Source organism: Triturus cristatus, chromosome 1_1 (assembly GCF_964204655.1).
Source record: "Triturus cristatus chromosome 1_1, aTriCri1.1, whole genome shotgun sequence".
NCBI classification, from domain to species: Eukaryota; Metazoa; Chordata; class Amphibia; order Caudata; family Salamandridae; genus Triturus; species Triturus cristatus.
Window position 1 is genome coordinate 106,205,140 of NC_140579.1, and position 14,085 is coordinate 106,219,224.

Here is a 14,085-nt window from a genome sequence, read left to right on the forward strand (position 1 = left end):
CCGGCAGTACCACACGTGCCGACCCGCCGACAGTGCGGCTCTAACAAGGCATCGACCACCGGGGCAGCCAGAGCAGGGACCTCGATGGGGATGAAGGTACAGCAGCAGAGTTGAGGGGTCCTGAGCGCCGACATCCTCGTCGCCAGTGTTGGGTTCGCTACAAGGGGGGGGGGGTGGGCGCAAGCATATGCTCGGATGTCACAGTAACAGACACGGACACTTTGGTTACTGGTGTGGACTGGAAGTCACGAGCCACTCCGGTCCCTTTATTTAAAGCCTTCTGGCCACGCCTGGCCAGAAGGTGATCCATTGTAGGTGTGAGGTTCCGGGTTGGGGTCTCCACTCCGTACTAGCGGCCAACAACTAGACCGCTACAGTCCCGACAATTGAGACGACATCTCAGAAGCCTAAACAATGGAAAAGAATGGCCGTTTGCCCCAGCTTAAAATACATAAAATATAGTTGGCTGAGATAACGTGCTTCTTTGCTCTGTTGTATCGCTTATCTACTGGGTTTATTTAAAGCAAAATAACTGAAGATGATATAGAATGGCTTTCTTTTCTTTCTTGGCGCTAAATGCGTTAGCAGCTTTTTCTACATACAGATGTACAGATTTCTTATTTGTTGTAAGAGGCAGATTTCACGTTTGTTTTAAGACGCAGATTTCACAGATGTTGCCAGCGTCCCCAGCCTTGAACGCCTCCATGTTTACTCCTTCAGTAAATTGTATACGTGGTTGAGAAAATCAAAAATGAACGTTAACAAGAACACAACCGTAGGGAGGCTCGGATACCGAGGTGGAGTATCCATAGTGCCAATATCGGCAACAGTAATCAGGTATCATGCAGCAAAATACATCAATAAACCACACAACTCCTTGTTAGTGGAGAAAATTGCTGCAGGTTTATTTGCATAACAAATATGCCAACATGGTGGGTTATCTTACGGGCGATCCCAGGGCAGGCCAACCCTTATGCCACCTGCCCGCCTGATGAGCCATATTACACCGTGGCCGTCGCCAATCGGTGTTTACCAATTATTGGGAGGGGCCACCCCTCCCATCAGTGGACCACCAGTCCACTCCCTTACTCACGCCCCCCAAAAGGTGGGCAGAGCGTTCCAGGCAGCCCCCGGTTGCTCAGACCCACAACCGCCCGTAGGACTAACGGGGCGCCGTAGTTCTTCCAGGGGACAACGCTAAGACATCCCTGGGTATCCTTGGCTTAGCACCCTTGTTGTGCTGCTGCATATAGTACCCCTCTGTACCTTGCAGACTCTGAATCGCCCCGTCACTCCTCCACAGCTCTGGGAGTGGCCACCGTCACAACCAGGGCCCCCCGCCAAGGTAGGCATCTTACCTATATCTGGCTGATTCCTTGGACTCTCCCAGGACCAGCCAAAACAAGTCCAAGCCCATACTGGACCGGAGGACAGCTGGTGCCTCCATCCTTTCTCAACTCCCTGTGGATTTCAGACTGATACAACCACAACCCCTCTCTTCAGGGATGGATGCATAACTTACACCAGTGGGAATTTAATTCTGTCAGCAGGCCCCTCCTACCTTGGAAAGTCAAATCCCTAACTCCCAGCTTTCGACACCAGTATTGAGAGGGGAAGACATACCCCTGCCAGGGCCGCTATTTATACAGAAGCTGTTCCAGTGCCTGCACAATTACACCACCCCTCGCCAGGGTGGCTTATGGCCGGCTAGCCCTTAAAATGCCTTGGGATTTCCATCGCCCCTCCTATTAGCATGTCCTGCTGAGCCTGCAACTCTGAGGGGGACCCAGTATCCGTGGTAACCACCTCGCCCAGTGCTTCATGTATATGCGCCCAGGATGACCTAAAACAATTAGCTTGGTGTTGGTTCAATGTTAACATTGCCTGGCTGAAGAGCAATACCTCTAACAAGAAGTGCCAATGCGGTGGAAGTAAGAGTAATGAAGCCCGCCTTCATTCCTCTCACCCAGCTATTTGTGTATAGCACTTGTCGGAGTATGTCCATCACATTACGCCAGTCACCACCCCAGGTGACGCCTTGCACTCCAAAAATTTCTGTTAGACACCAGGGAGCAGACAGGACAGTGTGGACCGAAGTGGAAACAAATGTATAGCTACCTGCTCTCTCTCTCGAGTACTGGGAATGCCAAGTGTCCTCCAATACTTTGTAGCCTATTTGTGCTTAACCCAAAAATTGGCCCATAGCCTACTCGTTGGATGACATCTTCCACAACCTGCATTGCTGCCAGCCAAGGCTAAAGGGCGGGAGAAATTACACGTTATCGTTACTCAAATCAATGGTACCTGTTTCATCGAACTCAGAAGGACAGGATACTAAGTGGAACTACCAGGATCTGAACCTGCAACCTGAGGTCGGACCCAAGCCCCTTTAAGTTCTGCCGCTCCACATGCCTGTGAACATGTATCCCAGGGCAGACTTCGGGCATCTAACCCATACTTGGCCATGCCTGAGCTAAAAACACATCTAAAAGGCCTGACAACAGGCTAACCACCAACATTGCAGTCTGAATGTTCGCTGACAACTGCCAAGGAAAATTCGCATAACTGAAGCAACTGGTACCATGCCATCAATTTAACCTTCTATGACTGCAAAATGTGCTCTTGTGATTGTCCGTATTAGTGCTCCCTCCCATACATATCAGCCCTAACCAGGCAACCCGCACCCTCTTGGCACTGGCACACTTACGCCCCAGCTGACAGAAAGTGCCTATTCGTGTGTGGCCCCTAACCTTACGTTTATCCCCGACGGTATACCAGGGTATGTTGAAACTCAGCGAACTCTACTGCTGAGTGCACGTTGCACCTTCACAGGTATGTCTTAGCCTATTCCGTGTCTGGCTGCAAAGTTTGATGACATTGCCAGCCCCAACCCCGGGCGAAATAGAAGCTTTACAGCTGCTGGTGCTAATGATGGTACACATAGCCTGTTGAAACTGAATGCAATTCCCTTACTACTGTTGTGCACGAACCCACAAACATTGGCTCTCCATGGTTCAATACCTTCCTGCTAATAATGGTTTCCTTGAAGAATGTTGACAAATCTTATGTACTGCAATGTCGGGACTGCAAGATCTAATGAGTTTCTTAAAGGTACACCTAGTTCACACCCACAAAATTACCACTTTATCGCCGTGTTGCATGAGCAAGGGCAACCTGTCAAAGTATCCAAACGCAACCAAGAATTCTAACCTTACCCTGAACAGTAACCATAACTGGCCCTGAAGCGAGACAAACAATACTAGGGCAACTCAGCAGCCTCCCTCCTACTTTCGTGCTGGTTATATGCTCAAAAGATTGGCAGCTGATAGCTCCGTACCCCGTGTGACCCCTGCTTGCCATCCTTGCCAAGGGGGGTGGGCCTTCGGGCTACTTAGCATGCACCATTCTACCAGTGCCTAAAAGACCTTTGTCATGCTGCCATCGCCTAATGATTCTGGCCCTGCACTAGAGGCTCTCACTTTGGCCTTGGGTCAAGACAATTCGCCAGAACATTGCTTAGCATAGTGTGCTGCAAGGTTCTGCCTCCTCAGCCATCGCATCCAGGTATGTAATCAACACTCCTCATTCCACCTACAGCAAGCAGGACTAGGACTCCAAGCGTTACATCAGGAATCACAGCCACGACGCTGGGAACGGACGTGCTCACCAAAACCTACTGATGCTCAGACCGCTTGCATAATGGTCATAGTATGGCAGAGACAAGAGCGGCTGTTAATTTAAAGCCCTTTGCGATGATCGTTAGACAGACCCGACCGGGAGAATCATGTGAAATGAGGTAGGGACCAACACACCCCGCCTGTGAATCAGCCCAGATGTATTTTGTCATGACCCCTACTAAGCCCTTAGAGATCACCATCAACAACCTGCAGTGGCCAGGTGGCAGGCACCCAGCGGGACCTTCAAATCCCATTCACTCTCCAACTCCTTGCCGCCTGGCGGCACTCCCTGCTGTAGGTGTCTTGTTGCCACCACAACTCGCCCCTCTTGACCCATAGGAAATTACATTGCTGAAAATCTGTGGTTACCCCTCATCGGGGGTCGGTGGAACGTATAACATGTTTCCTTAATGTACAATATATGTGCTGGTGTGCAGGCGTATAGGAATCAGAACCTAATAGTAACTGTGCATAGGACCTTAGTATTCACAACTGTGACCTATGGATTATGCACGGTGCTTTGCAGCACAGCTTGGCCCATCTGATCAACTTTACAAACCCTGGAAGCAAGCCTTTGCTGGTTACCCTCAGATCCCTGCCGTGCACGCCTTAACCCAGGGAGCTCCCTTACTAACGGAGCATTTGTCCACACAGAACGGACATCTGCATCCCCCTTCCGGATGACGATATATGTGCTTAATGCTAGCCGGCTTTGCTGCTAAGTGTCCCAGGTCATGCAATGCTATATCCAACCAGATTATCTACTTTCTCTGACCGCAAGTGAAAGGATAATGTATTCACCAAACCCAATGTAAGCTACAATTGCAAGCGGCACTTGTCAGGAGACATTCAACATCTGTCCTTGAAGCGCAGCAAACGTGGCAATCGAAATTACAGAGCTGACAAGCCTCTATTTCCCTTGACTCCCAGTGTGACAAATGAGGCAATCCAACCCCCCCCCCTCCCACTCCAAGGCTGAAAGGATGGCTTGGGCAGGAGGAAAGCTGACTGTGAACGACAAACCAAATCCTACCACAGGTAAGCACACAGTTACTGTGAAAATGGGTATAGCCCTAGTGGTATCGGTTCAACTGCCTCACTCATAAAATTACCGGACACTCAAAGTAAAACCCCCTCCTGTATACTCATGCAAAGCTTTTAGGCTGGAACTGGGCAACATGCCCACAATCAGCTAATGTCATTTTGGGTCGAACAGATGACTGTCCTGCCGTTACATAATGGAGTCTTGGAGCAGACCTAGAACCCGGTGCTCCCGGGGTTGCACGCTGAGTTTCAATCAGATAGACATACTGCGTGGTTCAAGTATGTAAGGAGTGTATCACTGTGGCTTTATGTGGCAGGGGAGAAATATGTATGGGTCCCTCCCCCTGGAGTATTGAATACCCAATAGTGAATCCAATATAATATAAGTCTCTGTTGTTCCATCACTGTCTTGTAAATACCTGAAACTACCCTTACGCGGAGTTACTCTCATGCGCACATGCTGCCCAGGTATAGAGCGTTGCAAATGATCGCCAGGTGTGTCACAGGTTGACCCATTCAGGTGCTTAGGCACGGGTGGATTGTGGGAACCCTCCCATGAGGGCAGACCACTAGCATCTAAGTACTTACTGCATGCAAATACCTGCTCCAGCCCCAAATTAAGTCAAAGCTGGCCGTATCACTAACCAGCTCCCGCTGGGAGCCCCCCCAGTTGGCTTGGAGCCCCTGAAACCTAGACATCACTTACACCACTGCATTATCCACAGCGGGCTGCCATATTCAACACTGGTAAGCCTGGGTTAAACTCTGGCAGACCTTTGCGTCCCCAAGTATATATACATTTGCTGTGGTTCATCGCATGGTAAGACATCCACAACGCATGACCACCAGAAAAGCATGTAGATCCGGGTGGCGGATTTAATGACTTAAAGAACCAAAGGCTGGGTAAAGAACTTGACACTGAAATATCGGTCACGTGAGAGGCATAGTACTGTTCGTGAGTACCACATACTTCATATAATTATATATTTGCCAAGCTTCCTTTCCCTAACCTTTCTTGATGTCCTCCCAATCAAGTAACTTGCGCGTGATTTTTACCTTTTCTTTTTTTTTTTTTTTAATTGCCCAAGTAACTGCCTTTAGTCTTTCTTTGCACTTTGGTGTAATAGCCAGTGCAAAGCTGCAGCATACATTTAGGTCCCTGACTGGAATGAAAACTGCTGCATTTTAATCGGTAGCATGTATCCACTCTGTGCTAGCTCTGCCTTTCATTTGGGCGGCTGGGTCACTGGATCTATGCATGCCTTCAGGGCTAGATAAGAATATTTATTTATTTCAAATATTTATAGAGTTATATATAGTGCGAACTACGACCCGAGACGTCGGGTATCATAGCGCTTTACATGAGCACCAGTTCGGTTACCTGAGGACCCATACATTTTGAAAGGCACAGGGAGATTAAGTGATCTGCCCAGAATTCCAGGATGTTGAGCATTGTTGCCGAGACTACAAATTGTGTTCGAGATTTTAGCCCCAAACAATGTAAGTATTCTATCCTGTCATCCTTGGAGCATCACCTTGACCTTCGATGACACCGACCCTCCCGGGAACTTCCCAAGGCCCTTGTAGGCCAGCTGCAGTCAGATGTGCAACTATATGCCTGCACTCACCTCAGGCAGCCACCTCCGTTTGCCCCACACTTGGGGCAAACTTTGCTTGGCAGCCATGCTGCCAAGCAAAGTAGCATCCCTGCTATACCCTGAGCAACTACAAGTGGACATCAGACTATACCAGGCCCCTGACGCTGGGACCATGGCTCGGGCAACAGGAATACAAATTCAATGCATAATAAGTTGATGGATGCCTGTTGGTGTGGTCATCAGGGTACTTCAATGAATTCTGTAGTGGAAATGAAGCGAAGGTTAGGTTCGCTTGGCCCCCACACCATGGTTTTGCACCCCGTCCCATCAAGCGCCCAAGTTGCTCATGTTGTCCCTTATGCAACGCTCCACCCTGCGTCTGTACTTACTATACTCAATGTGGGCTATCGTGCTTAATGGAAGCCGTTCGGTAGGTACTCCGACGAAATCTGTGGCGGAGATGATGAAGAGGTTAAGTTAGCGCTCACCCCACACCCTGGTCTTGCACCCCCTGCCTTCGCCCCCATCCCAGAGGGGCATGTAGGGCGGGCGGCCCCCCAGGCCCACGAACGCTAGTACAGCCGCATGATTTCACATAAAATGGGCGAGGGAACTATTCACTTTCCCCGCCTGTTCGGCCATGCTTATGCCGCGCATGCGTCACAGGGATATCCCCATATCTGTGTACCTGTTGCTTGTTCGCTGCTGGGAGGGGGTGGTAATTAGGCGAGCCGAGTCGCAAGTCTGGTCCTGACCTGAATGGAGACAAAACAGGAATGATGAACGGACCACAGACTGGTCAAAACCCAGCCATCCCCAGGCAGGTACTGTGCCTGTTCGTTTAAATCTCTTGTCACAGTGCCCTGTCCGCTGCGATAATGTTATGCCACGTTCTGTTGCCTGGTGCAAATCAGCCCTCGTGCCCTAGCTTACCACACCCCTTGATGCGAATGCGGACCGCCTGTATGCTTGTCGGTGGGCGTTCACTCTTCGTTGCGACACTGGAAAATAAAGCATAAATGAGACAGACGCGGAACCCGTAGCCCTTATGCTACTGGTACCCAGGAAACAAGGGAGCCCTGAATCATGACCAATGTCAGCAATTCTGAGGGAAAAGTGAGACCACCTGCCCCCATGAACGTCAAAAGCAGGGAAAATGCACGAGAGACAAACTGTACATAACAAAACAGATATACACAAGCAGAATAGCAGTTGGAAACTACGTGTCATAATCCAAACAGGCCATCTGAAGCGATCGCCTAATGAATACCCACGTACCCCCGTGCCGGTCCCTGCACGCCCGGTGTCCTCTGCGCGAGGCACGTGGATAATGATGCACAGGTCCTCTCGCCTACCGGGTTCCGCAGAGAGTGGCCCAAATGCATATTTATTATATGCATATTTATTTATTAGTTTATTATTATGGCGCAAATCGACCCCAAGGTATTGTAGCGCATAGCAGAGGACCGTTGAACATTGGACATTCAGGCATGGAAGAATAAGTGATTTGAATCAATGGACTACAGCAGAGGGACCCTGAATATATCAATGAGTGAGGAAGGGATCAGGGAAAGGAACTATACAGGAAACAAAACTTCCTACACTAATCTAATTAAGTAGAAGGCAGTATGTCCATGAGATAAAGTAGAACCCACAGTCAACGGTGTATAAAACTGTGTTATTTCATTTATTAACTCATTTTTTCATTTTTTTCCAGAAAACATATACATATGTATTTCAGACTGTATGTTGATGCATGAAGTACATATAGCATCAAAATATTGAAACACAATTGTGACTTATCATAAACACTGTACAATCATAAGGTAAATAAGAAACATATATACAACATACATTACAAAAAATTGGAGACAGTGGACCTGAAAACTCAAAAAGAACAACAATATAGTGATGATTAAAACCATAGGTTGTGAAGTTTGAACATGGGACCAGCGCCAACGCGCGTTTCGGAGCTCAAAAATGATTTTTACAGGCTCCTTCTTCAGGGCGTATTAAAGTGGTCTTTCAGAGAAACAAGGCTTCAGGGCCTAGTTTGATGTCCAAACTCATAAGATAAAGTTACAAATTGAATATTGACAGCCGTTGGTCTGTGGGTATAAAAAACCACAATAAGTAATTGTGAATACGGTTTTAAATTTTCAGTTTATTTAAAAAGAGGGGCAGGAGCTATAAAGAGAGTAAAGGAGTCAAAGGTTCTTATAAACCCGTGATCAAACAATCACCCAAGGAAAGAGAAAATTTGTGAGGAAGTACAGATCCAGTTCCAATCACCCGAGTACAAAAGATGAGAATGTCAGGAAGAACTCTTTTAAGTGATTGCCCCGGATCAACTGACGTGGACGCGACCCCGAGGCTCCAACCCTGCTTTCCAACACCAAAGTCGGAATTACAAATGGCGCGAAATCGACCCGAAGGTTATGGAGCGCATAGCAGAGCACCGTCGACATAACACATTCATGGACGGGAGAGTAAGTGATTAGCCCAGAATTAAATATGTGGACGCGACCCAGAGGCTCGAACACTGGTTTCCAGCACCACAGTCGGAATTACAAATGGCACGAAAAAAGACCCAATGGAGCTCATAGCAAAATCAACTGATGTGGACGCGACCCCGAGGCACGAACCCTGGTTTCCAGGACCATAAGTGGGCAATAACCAAATTGTGCGCATACAACCCGAAGGTGTTGGAGCACATGGCAGAGCGCCGTACACGTAACACCTTCAGCCACAGATGAATTGTAGTACATCCGCCCTAAGTGATCAGGCCAGATTCACAGGATGTTGAAACATTGCCGAGGCTCGAACCCGGGTCCCCAGCTCCAAAGTCGGCAGCTCTGTGCGTTACGCTGCATCCTTTCCCTACGAGAATAGTTGGTTTGTCAATAGAATGTGCCGTTGTTTTTTGTTGCAAATTTTATATAGCGCGAACTCTACCAAGGAATTGGAACGCTTTACATAGCACCGTATTTACATTACACATTCAAGTACGGGGAGATTAAGTGATTTGCACACCAGAATCACACAATGGGGACGCGACCACTGGCTCGAAGCGTAGCAGACGGACCACATCCTTCACACATGAATTAAATAATGTGGCCGCGACCCCGAGACAAATGCCGCGGATCGCAGCGCCAAGCCCTCCCAGAGAAATAAACCGTGCCGCTCCGTGGGGGAGGGGGGGGCAAGCGATGCCCCTGCGCATCTCGAGGGGCCCGACTCCCAGCAAGGATTAAGAAGGAGGGACCTGGGAGTGCTCCGCCCTCTTCCCTGGCCCGGGGATGACTTCACCACAGGGGGGAGGGTGCGCTGAAGGGCAACAATGCAACACCTCCCCCATCCAGGTGAGGCTTCGAGGAGCTCTACCCGCCCGCCATAGGGCACCTAGCCATGCGCAGCCTGTCCCAGCTATGCTCCGCCCATGTTGGGGGGGAGGGGCAGTCGGGGCGGCGCTGCTACCGCCTGCCCCAGACTCGTCTCCCAGGGAGCAAGGCCATCCCGCACATCGCTCGAACCCTGTGGCATAGGGTAGGCGAGACGGGCAGCGGTCAAGAAACTGCCCAGTGGGTGGGGGACAGTATATGTATCCCTGTTCCCCTCCCACTACCGGAAGTCCCCCTGGTCCCACGCCCAGGGAGCCTGGGCGGCAGACTCCAGTGCCTTCCTGTGGCACTAAGGTGGCCGCCCTGTTGAGGGTCCCCTACGTGGCCCCCCGGGCAGCCTTGGCAAGAAGCGATGCGACGAAGCAGGATACGGACCCTGCGGTACACTCGCCAATAACCGGGCAGAGTTTCCAAACGTTTTACTTACCTCCCGTCCGATCTACAGACGGAGGATTTGAAACACCTGATCACCCCAGCCTTCCACCGACTCTCCGGACCATCGTAAACTGAAGCCAGCATGGGCCAATTGAAAACCTGGTTTGTACTGACTGACATTCAAGAGAACCATACTGACGAAGAGTTGGTGGTTTGACCGCCCTCCACAGCCAACAATTGGTTAAACAAAGAATAGACCGCACAACGGAAAAGATTAGTCATTTACCCCGGAAGTGATTCACCGTTCGAGTTCATAAAATGATAATGAACTCTTTTTTACGTAATACGCCTTATGCTTAGACTTATTATTAAACTAATTATGACGATGCAGGCGATATTGGAGACATACTGACTCCACTCGACAGAGCCGCCAGCTTGGTCGTTTGGTTTTGACCCCAGTTGTCCCGTCATTGGGGGCCACACGCCTCGTTTAACACAGGCTTCGGTATTGATCGCTATGTGTAAAGTTTAATTCTCAACTAACGGTAACTGCAGACCGTGGAAATTGAGGTAGCATAGCCATCGATGTATATCACTAGATAAAAATCCATTCGGCCGACGCAAGCTATCACTTCCGGTGGTAATCTCTTCCGGTTAGTGCTCTTTTCTAACCAATGGCGCGGTGAATGGGGATTGCACAGTAAACATGCCTCTTCCTTATGTATATATCCTGTCAGCATGTCAGTCAGTATAACCTAGAGTGCCGATTGGCTCTCGATACTTGTCAGTTTTTGGAGTACGTTTTAGAATCTGGAGCAAGGCAAAAGGATTAAGAGCCTAGAGGAAGTGGAATTTTTAAGGCGCCCCGAAGGAAGATGGGAGGTAAGGTACCTGTGCGATACCCCTCCTGTTTCGAGAGTTAGCGTATCCTATTTTGTTGAATACTCTGAGTTCATGTACTACTCCCCACGCTGCAGCACATTCGAAAAGGGCACCTGACGCCAATAATATATTCCTCGTTAAAGTCGAGCATTTGTGGTTGGTGGGCTTTTCGATATGGCTGTTTTTTTTTTTTTTATGGCTGTGAAAGTGTTTGCAAAGCGGGTGATTTTATTAAAGTTAATCGGAAGCATGCATGGATGGAGAAATAGATTCTAAGACACAGCCTATGTTCTCCATAATTATCTTGTATTTTAGTAGTTTGCTCCCGCTTCTAGTTAATCTCCCTTCACCACTCGTGGTTTCACCCACCCTCGCTTTACATGTACCGTTTCCAGTTTTTCGATCACCAAGTGTTACCAGATTGTGCGGCCTGTTTGAAGCACAAAGATGGCCAAAGTAGGCACTCCGCTAGCTCAGCTGTTTACTGCTCAATTGTGCCAACAGCGCCTTTATGGCACTTTTTGTGTTTTTTGAAGTCTACTCAACAGTTGTGTCTTAAGGACGCAACCCAACGTAGCAGCACATGTAAATATAAAATTGCATACATGAAAATACATTATGATTTTTTTTTTTAATCACCCAACACTATCGAAACCGCAGTGTTCACACAGGATGTAGACCTTTTGCAATGAGAAGTTGTCGCCCTTTCTTAATGGTTTAGCAAATCAAACATATACTTTATTCGATTTTAAAAGGATGAATTCGTGCTAGTGAACATAAAAAACAAAAAAACAAATCATCACAGCCATGCATGAATATACTTATATAGGTTACTTAAAAATATAAATGTGCTCTATAAAAAGGGTATCCGTCAGTCAAAAGCTTTTATTTCGGTAAAATACCATAAAAAGACATAAATAATTATATACAATAACATTGATTAGGATATACAATGCATAGAGTACAGTCCATCAAAAACATTGTTTTAAAAATAAATTTGCAACACAGTTTAAAAACGTTATTACTAAAGACAGAATGAAACAGTAACCCTGTCACAAGATAAACTCAAATCTCAGCAATCTTTTACTAGGCGCTGATCATCTCTAAGAACACGAGTTAACTAACGATTTGTAATTTTTTTGACCTAGAAAACCACATGGAGAGAAGAAATCTAGCAATTGCAAACACTATCACAGGTGTGGTATCGTACTTAAGGATTCTAAACACCTCCTGGTAGTCCCTGAGACCCCTGGCGTTACAGAGTTGGATAATCCACTTCTTCCTAGCCTTAGCGTAAAGCGGGCAGAAGAGGACAACATGCAACCCTGACTCACAGGTATCAACACATTCAGGACACGACCTCGCAGGGTAGGACACATTAGACCATTTATGGGTAAAAGCCCGCAATGGTAGCGAGCCGTGTCTAAACTGGATGTATAGTTTCTTAGCCAGTGGAGGTTGAATAACATCCAGGAAAGCTTCAAAATGGGGACTAGTCTTGATGTCAAGGAAGGTGTTAGTAAGCCTACCCAGGGTGGAATGTAATAAAATTCCCTTCCGATATAACTGCAGAGCCTCAATTAATGTTTTCTTGGATAACGAACAGCTAGTCTCTTCCGGTGCAGACCACAGGTCCCCCATTCCTATAGAATGACAGATCATCTGCGAACATTAGGGCAGGTATTTTGCGCCCCACTAGCATTGGGGAATCCAGATTAGTAGCACACAAAAGGTGCTCAATCAGCCCATTAATGAAAAGGGAAAAAAGTGTTGGGGCCAGAACGCATCCCTGCCTCACACCCTTTTCAACCGGAAATCGATCAGAGATTTCCCCCGATCTCCCATATCTCACCCTAGCATAGGTGCCTTCATGCATACGTTTGAATAAATGTCAGAGCTAGGGGGGAGCACCCATCTCCCTTAGTAGGACCCATAATTTCTCCCTCTGCACCATATCAAATGCGGACCGAAGGTCCACAAAAATCAAATAAAGATTACCAGCACCCAAAGTAACTGTCTTCAAATAGATTAACTGTAAGCTAAAGAGTTGATCGATGGTAGAGACCCTTGCTCGAAAGCCCGCTTGGAGAGAGGTTAAGATTTGATGATCCTCCATCCAAGTCTGTAATCTTATTAAAAGGACTCGAGCGAACAGTTTTTGTAAAACATCGATCAAGCTTATGGGGCGATAATTTACCGGGTCCAAGGGGAAGATTTTTTGTGAATGGGTATGATTTCGGCTCCTAACCAAGTGTCGGGGATCTCAAGGCCCTGTAGAATAGCGTTAAAGTAAACCCGAATGTAGGGGGCCCAGATCTTTATTTCACTACGAAACAGATCACCAGGGATCCTATCAAGCCCCGGGGCTTTCCCCACAGATAGGGTACTAAGGGCCGGCTCAATTTCCGAGAGGGTGCAGGATCGACTTTCCAAATCCTCACAATCAGAATGGGGGACAAGAGTGTCATTTGGCTGGATTACTGGGTCTAGTCCTACATTAGTATTATTAAGCAAATAGAGGGGCTTGAAATGCTCAAGCCACACCTCCTCGCTGAGATTGGGGGCAAAGGCAGCCCGGCTTTCTGCCGAACCTGTTCGTTCAAGGTTCCAGAAGGCCCTCAAATCACGATCTTCTAGTGCCTGCTTCATGCTTTGCCACCTTAAATCCTCCCACTCGGATTTCGCTTCTTTAATCAAGTTTTTATAAAAGGCCCTCGCAACTCTAATGCTTGACTGGGTACCCTCTTTTACTTCCCTAATCAAGGCAGCCTTAGCCAGCCTGCAAGTACTGTTATACCAATGATCATTCTTAGGGGCCCTTGGCCTCAGTATAGTAGGGCTATAAAAAAAGCCAACCAGCCCGCCAAGCAGTTTATTATGGATGTCCTGCAGGTCTGGGAAATGGTTCTGTAAAACATCACCATTAGTGGTCAGAAGGTGGGAAACCTCCTCTAGGGAGTGAGCAACGCTGCGGTATAAGTCCGCAAGCTTAACCTCGTCGGTCACAACCCTTTCCCACCTAATGCGTCTACCACCCGCAGCTAACACCAGATTCTCACTGCTAGGTGTTACTGGGCCCAGGGAAACTGACGCTGAACGACCACCAAT

General features: G+C 48.0%; 1 protein-coding gene across 4 annotated transcripts in view; it reads left to right on the forward strand.

The window, feature by feature from the left end:
• Positions 1 to 9,772: 9,772 nt before the first annotated feature.
• Positions 9,773 to 14,085, forward strand: part of LOC146869663 (zinc finger CCCH domain-containing protein 11A-like) — a 216,049-nt gene continuing 211,736 nt past the window's right edge. The window contains exon 1 of one of the 4 annotated variants that reach the window (XM_085609715.1): positions 9,773 to 10,977. The gene's annotated coding sequence lies outside the window, so the exon portion shown is untranslated. The remainder of the gene's footprint in view (positions 10,978 to 14,085) is intronic. The other 3 variants (XM_085609699.1, XM_085609748.1, XM_085609731.1) reach the window with 3 other exon arrangements.